Source organism: Microcebus murinus, chromosome 30, assembly GCF_040939455.1.
Source record: "Microcebus murinus isolate Inina chromosome 30, M.murinus_Inina_mat1.0, whole genome shotgun sequence".
NCBI lineage: Eukaryota > Metazoa > Chordata > Mammalia > Primates > Cheirogaleidae > Microcebus > Microcebus murinus.
In genome coordinates, this window is record NC_134133.1 from 1,351,717 (window position 1) to 1,359,212 (window position 7,496).

The following is a 7,496-nucleotide window of genomic DNA, read 5'->3' on the forward strand; positions in this document are numbered from 1 at the left end:
AACAAACGTTCTGCAAAGGTTGTGTTCCTGCTAAGGGGAGTTAAGACTTTCAGCAGTGGATGACAGAGTGAAATACAAGCCACGAGCTTACCCCCTCTCTTAATGTTCTTTTAACCAGTGAGTTAACCCAAAAAAAAATGTTGTCAGGGTCACACCGATTCAAGGCTGTTGGTCGTTTCAGCAGTTAAATCTCAGAACATTCCATATCTGGAATAGAGCATAGATGTTTATATGCATGAGCACAATAAAAACCTTCTGAGTTTTGTTTTTTTTTTTTAAACATGTTTAATGAATAGAAATATGTCATTCTCAGCACCAAAGACTGGGGTTTGATGAAGAAATATGCTCAGGGCTCTTTTTTTTTTTCAAAAAAAAAAAATTTTTTTTTTGTTCTCCCTGAAATACCATGCTGGGATGGGGAGGGAAAACACTCAGAAGCTCAACATGTTGTTTGTAGTGATACGGTTTGAACCCTTTCTTCTTCAGAAATATAGTAAGATTGCACCTAAAATGCAACGTGCATGCAAGGTGACCTCATTTCCTTGCACGATTGACAATTCTCTGAAACACTCGTTCGGCTATTTTACGAATCACTTATAAAGCACCTACTGTGTGCTCGGTGCTCGGAGACAAAGCAGAAAACACGATCCATGCGGATCCCCACTGCCACTAACCGTGCTGTCTGGAATTTTATATTCTGTTTTCAAAACCGAGGGGGTTCTCATCATTCTCTTTCCTGGAAAACCTTTGGAAATTCCTCGGAACACTCTGCTGCCTTTCGGGTGCATGATGGAGAAGTTTCAGTGCTGTGGGGCATCTTTGGAAGCGATCCTGTCTTCTCACGTTGCACACGGCCGGAGGAGGAGGAGGAGGGATGCCTCGGTGCCAGTCGGTCTTGCCCATTGGTCTTCCACGTTGCACAAAACGCACGCAATAGCACAAAACACACGCAACAGCACGCGTGCAGCATTGCAGACCTTCATTAAGCCTTACCACCGAACAAATTTCAAAATAATAATAACTAATTGTACAGGTAAGAATAAATTAAGAATGCCAGAGTTCTTTCCAGTTGGCACGGTATATTTCGCTTCCGTGCTTTGTTACTGTTGTGTTAGCGAGTGTGCACAGAAAGCTTATGCACACTGCAGTATGGACACAAAAATAATGACAGCATTAGCAGCAGCAGCTAATGTTTATCAGACCTTCACCATGTGCTAGCACTATTCTATACCACGTCCTATAAAGTATACTTTAATTCTCTGTACTCCATCAAATAGGTAGTATTGTAATATTATTATCTCCATTTCACAGATGGGGAACATGGGCAAAGATGGAAAGGTTAAAAAAACTCACACAGCGTTATAGAGCTATTCAATGATACAGCGAGTTTCAAACCTAAATGATCTGGCTCAGGAGCCCGTTTCTTAAACACTTGGATAAAATACTTTCGTGAAAAAAGGAAAATTTAAAGAAATAACCACTGTGCTTTATTATTTCTTTAACATCAAGACAATCTTCAAAAATTATTACTCATTCATTCTAAAGGCACATATTTTGCCAGGCACATAAAATAGTCTTTGCCCCCCCGGATTGTTTTTATTTGTGTTTTTGCTATGCTAATGAATTAAAACTAAAAGGAAGTTCTTGTTTGTTAATAAAGGCTACCATTTTGAAAACCTGTAACCATTATGGTTTTCATTTTTAGGGAAATTAAGTGTCAAGATAGTTACTTCTACAATTGAATTCAATTTAATCCACCAACTAAAGGGTTATGTTCAAGGCACTCAGATGAGCATTGTTGAAAAATTAAAAAAAAAAAAATATATATATATACACATGTGTGTGTGTGTATATATATATAAAGACTTGCCTTAAATGACATTCTATATGTATGCAATGAAACATGAATATCAATATCAACATAGTCCCATTTTTTCCTTCCAAATACCTTGCAATTCTTTGTACTGCGGCCAATGATCATCTGTCCTATCGATAATAATGTAAGAATCAACAGATATTGATCTTAAAGCCATACTGTCATACCCTTCAGAGAAGTTGAGCCTTTCTACCTTCTGACCATGGTAGGATTGCGTTTTCTGATCCCTTTACGGTTGGGTGGGCCATAAAGTTGTAGCCAACGACATATCAACAGAAATGATGGTATCACCTCAAAACGACAAGCTACAGCATTACCTTGTTGAAACACGTCTCTTTGCCTTTGGAACAGGGTGAGCTGCACTATCAGCCTTGATCCTTGAGTGACCACAATGAGCAGCGACTCCCCTCCCACTGAGTAAGAAATAGTTCGTTGCTTAAGCAACTGAGATTTGCGCGTTGTTACCGTAGCATGACCTAGGCAGCCCTGACTGATGAAGATTTTAACCTGTGTCATTCATTCATTAATCAAATTTTTAAGTTCCGTGCACTGCCCTAAGCCAAGGGGAGACGGCATCACGCACGTCAGACGAAGTTCTTGCCTTCCCAGAGCCCACTGAAATGGAAATCCCTTGGAGACTTTTGATCAGGGCAGTGATGGACCTAAATCATTGATTATCCATGGAGCACTATTCAGCTCTAAGAAACAATGGTGATATAGCACATCTTATATTTTCCTGGTGAGAGCTGGAACCCATACTGCTAAGTGAAGTTTCCCAAGAATGGAAAAACAAGCACCACATGGACTCACCAGCAAACTGGTATTAACTGAGCAGCACCTAAGTGGACACACAGGTACTACAGTAATAGGGTATTGGGCAGGTGGGAGGGGGGAGGGGGCGGGTATAGACATACATAATGAGTGAGATATGCACCATCTGGGGGATGGTCATGATGGAAACTCAGACTTGTGGGGGGATGGGGGGAAAGGGCATTCATTTATTGAAACCTTAAAATCTGTACCCCCATCATATGCCAAAATAAAAAAAAAAGAACTATAAAAAAAATAAATAAATCATTGATTATTATTGTAGCTGGAGCCTCTTAGGGATCTTACAAGCCGGGAGCCACAAGCCGATCACTCGTGTGGCCCATGGCCAGGCTCCGTTCAGCCATTTGGACATGCCAAGCACAGTACCTGAAGGGCAAAGGACTATGGCATCGTTGTTTTAGCCTGTCCAGTATCAGGAATTCAAGATGCCCCAAGCGTTTGGGTGTTCAAATCACACTCCAGGCCAAATTCCTAAAGACACACATTTCAAATACAGTATGGGGGGTGGGGGGGTCAGTCCAGAAAGTCTCCAGCCAGGTAACCATTCTGTCATTATGCTAACAATGGCTGCATAGTTTCTGGACTGACCTCTCGTAGGTGTATGTGGGCATTTGCACAGGTAGGAGAAAAAAATGAGACAAAAATCCTATTCGCCAGGATTCCTCCCCATGGGGAAAGCCACATGTATTCAGAAGAAAGGCCTCCTGAGGGTAATTTCGGGTAAAAGTTGAAAGACTCAGAGTGCTTGAATAACCAAGAACATTCCAGCAAACTTCTCTGCACAATACAAGGGTGGAGGGTGGGGGGGAAGTTAGGGGTAATGGAGGGTAGGGGATGTAGTAGGGTGGAAACCTGGAAGGAACAAAACGATAGTAGGACAGACAGAGAGAGAGAGACAGACGGAGGGAGGGAGGGAGGGAGGGAGGGAGGGAGGGAGGGGGGAGGTGGAGGAAGAGAAGGACCAAGAAGAACAGAAATGTCCGATGTGAATTTTTTAGTGGAAAACACCACTTGTAATTGTGGAGTATGACTCCGTCTCTGCAAATGATTGTGAAAGTCACACACACACACACACACACACACACACACACACACACACACACACGCTTGATGTGATCAGGTTACTTGGGAATCCCGTTGTAGGGGCTGAATCCTGCCACGAGGCCACAGGCGCCGCTGTGCACGTCCTCGGGGATGGAAAACCCTCTTGCCCCGATCGCCACACTGTTTATTTCTTGTCATTCGAAACGAAAGCTGTCCTTGGTTCAGTTTAAGAACAAGCCACTTAAGAATCTGGCTAATTCTAATTCGCAAATGTGCAGGGGGGAAAAAAATAATGTGAGACACGCAAAATTGTATGTCTATGCGTATTTCTAAATTGAAAAACAACTGAAGAAATTTAAATAAATTAGGCCGGGCGCGGTGGCTCACGCCTGTCATCCCGGCACTCTGGGAGGCCGAGGCGGGCGGATCGCCCGAGGTCAGGAGTTCGAGACCAGCCTGAGCAAGAGCGAGACCCCCGTCTCTACTATAAATAGAAAGAAATTAATTGGCCAACTAATATATATATAGAAAAAATTAGCCGGGCGTGGTGGCGCATGCCTGTAGTCCCAGCTACTTGGGAGGCTGAGGCAGGAGGATCGCTTGAGCCCAGGAGTTTGAGGTTGCTGTGAGCGAGGCTGATGCCACGGCACTCACTCTAGCCCGGGCGACAGAGCAAGACTCTGTCTCAAAAAAAAAAATAAAAAAAAATTAAATAAATTACATCTGGACTGAGCCAGATGCCAAGTTTCAGCCTAATTCAGATTAAAAGTGGCATAGATGCACGCCAATGAAATCAGTTCTAAGTAATTTTTTTGAAACAAAACATTTTGGTTGTGATTTCACAGCCCTGATATATATATATATTTTTTTCTTATTCCATTTCATATTGGCCAGTGAAAATAGAGACGTGGATAAAAGGATCACTGCCATGGCATACCTTATCTCTGCTCTGTACGCCTTCTACAGAGCTGAGGCCCAATTTCTGTGCTATGGTCGTTGGGGCTACGCATCAGCCCCAGTGACGACGTCTATTTTAAATCCCTAATCGTGAGAAGGCAAGAGACGTCTTCCCCCGGCTAAGTGACGGTGTTACCCTGTCTTTCTCCGACAGCCCCGGTTTCCTAACTCATTATTTGTGTTGGATCATTTGTTTTTCTAGCACTTGCCTCAAGTCCTCCCCCATCTACTATTGCCACCCCAGCGTGTGCCCCGTGCCAGGTAGAAAGCTACACCCCTCCCTAGATTGGAACCTAAATAAAATGTGTGCAACTTGCTTATTTCCTCCTCTGTTCTGCACCCCGTCTTGTTTTTTTTTTTTTTTTTTTTTTTTTGAGACAGAGTCTCACTCTGTTGCCCAGGCTAGAGTGAGTGCCGTGGCGTCAGCCTCGCTCACAGCAACCTCAATCTCCGGGGCTCAGCGATCCTCCTGCCTCAGCCTCCCGAGTAGCTGGGACTACAGGCATGCACCACCATGCCCGGCTAATTTTTTGTATATATATATATTTTTAGTTGGTCAATTAATTTCTTTCTATTTTTGGTGGAGACGGGGTCTCGCTCAGGCTGGTTTCGAACTCCTGACCTTGAGCAATCCGCCCGCCTCGGCCTCCCAGAGTGCTAGGATTACAGGCGTGAGCCACTGCGCCCGGCCTCCCATCTTGTTTTAAAATGCGTTTTAGTTAAGGAGAGTAAAAGGATGCTGGTAAAGAAAGCAAAGGAAGCACAGCAAAAGAATGTGAGCTGGTGCTGAGATGTTAACACCTATTTGGGTAGCAGACGAGTCTTTCGGTGTGCCAAGCACTGGGCTGAGCCTTTGTATCAAATGTCTCATTTAATATTCACAAGAGTGCTGATAGATCCGTATTACGGTGTTCTCTGTTTTATGAGTAAAACGACAAACATCTAAAATATTGAGCAACTGAATCAATGTCAGACCTCTAGTAAGGTTGAAAATCTATGATTCAGACCCATCTTTGATTGCCGAAGTCTACGCTCTAAGCAGCCAAATTTTAGGCAAATAGTATCAGCAAGACACAATACATTTTAAGTCGTAAACATAAGACAAAAGTCCAAGTCAGTAAAGATGAGTGGATATGAAATTAGAACGTGAAATGTAAACATCAAGTACTACAGGGAAAGCACTATTATTTTGATGCTGAGCTTCCTAGCAGTAGTAGTGAAGAAGGGAACAATTATTTCTTAACAATCCAGAGCATTCATAAGGCAAAAACAAAACAAGCAAAAAAAAAAAAAAAAAAAAACAACAAGAAAAACAAAAAACCAACTACTGCTCAAGAAAGAATAAAATTCATTGATAGTAACAAGAATGAGCAGAGTTGGAGAGAGAGGCTAAACCATTTTCTATAAAACTGGCGATATTCAGTGCTATAATTTGGATCTGGACACATAAAGTAATTTACAGTAACTGTAAAAAAAAAAAAAAAAAGCAGGAGACAAGATTTTTCTCAGGCTTGAAGAAAAGATAACCTTCATGTAGGAATCTCATTTTTCACCTCCAGTAACTATCCCTACTATTAATTTATCAACTCTAATTTCTCATTGCTTATCTTGTCTGTCTTCCAGGCAGCAGAAAAAGAAGGAATAAGGTCATTTCTTTTGTTCTTCCACTTCTCAATCCTTTATTCCCCTCCTTTTAGGACAAAGAGAAAGTTGAAATCCTAACAGTTTTACTTTCTGTCTGACCAAATTAATGAACGTACCGTTACATTAGAGACCAAATGGTCTCTTAATTACAAGGATATGATAAGCACGTAAAGGCCATGAAAATGATTGCTTTGGTAACGATAAAAACAAAAACATGATCCCTTTGGTTTATAAAATTCTCAGATCCACAGGTGACCTGAGATAGATTCCCCAAATCTCGACTCTAATCTATAAAATGATCTTTCACTTACTCAAGTGTTTGGGCCAGAAACGAAAATTCTGCTTGCTGTCTGTCTCTCCATGAACCTCCGCATCCCATCAGTCCCCACTTCCTATATTAATTCCGCTCGCTGTCTATGCCTCGAATCCATCTCCCCTTCTTCAGTGCAAACATCCTGACCCGGGCTACCATCACCTTTTACCTGAACCCTGGCAGGTCCACCTACCTTGGAGTGTACACGTCTCACCCATGTCTCCCTAACTCTGCAGCCGGGGGGAACACGTTTAGACACACGATGGCCATGTCACTCCTGTTATTTAAACACCTTTCAATGGTTTCCCGTTGGGCTTAAAATAAAATCCACGTGTATAACCATGGTGGACAAGGCTGCGTGTGAGCTAGCCCCTGTCTCATTCTTTAACCTTGTCTCTTACAAACAACTCTCATTCTTAGCTTCTAGAACATTCTCTTCAAGGGGCCTTGAATAGGACAGGACAGGGAAACTTTCCCTCGGAAGCCTTCTCAGGTGTCCCAGACAAGAACAGGTCACCATGCTAGGTGCTCTTACAGCCCATGAGACATTACCTCTGGCATCTTACTTAGCATTGTAAGTAGACATTTCTGGGATTGCCATATTCCCCCGAAAATAAGACCTACTCATAAAATCAGCCCTAGCAGGATGTCTAAGCATTTGCACAATAGAAGCCCTACCCCGAAAATAAGCCCTAGTGATGGGCGTGGCTATGAAAATAAGCCCTAGTGCTGGGCGTGGCTATGAAAATCAGCCCTAGTGATGGGTGTGGCTATGAAAATAAGCCCTAGTGCTGGGCGTGGCTATGAAAATAAGCCCGAGTGCTGGGCGTG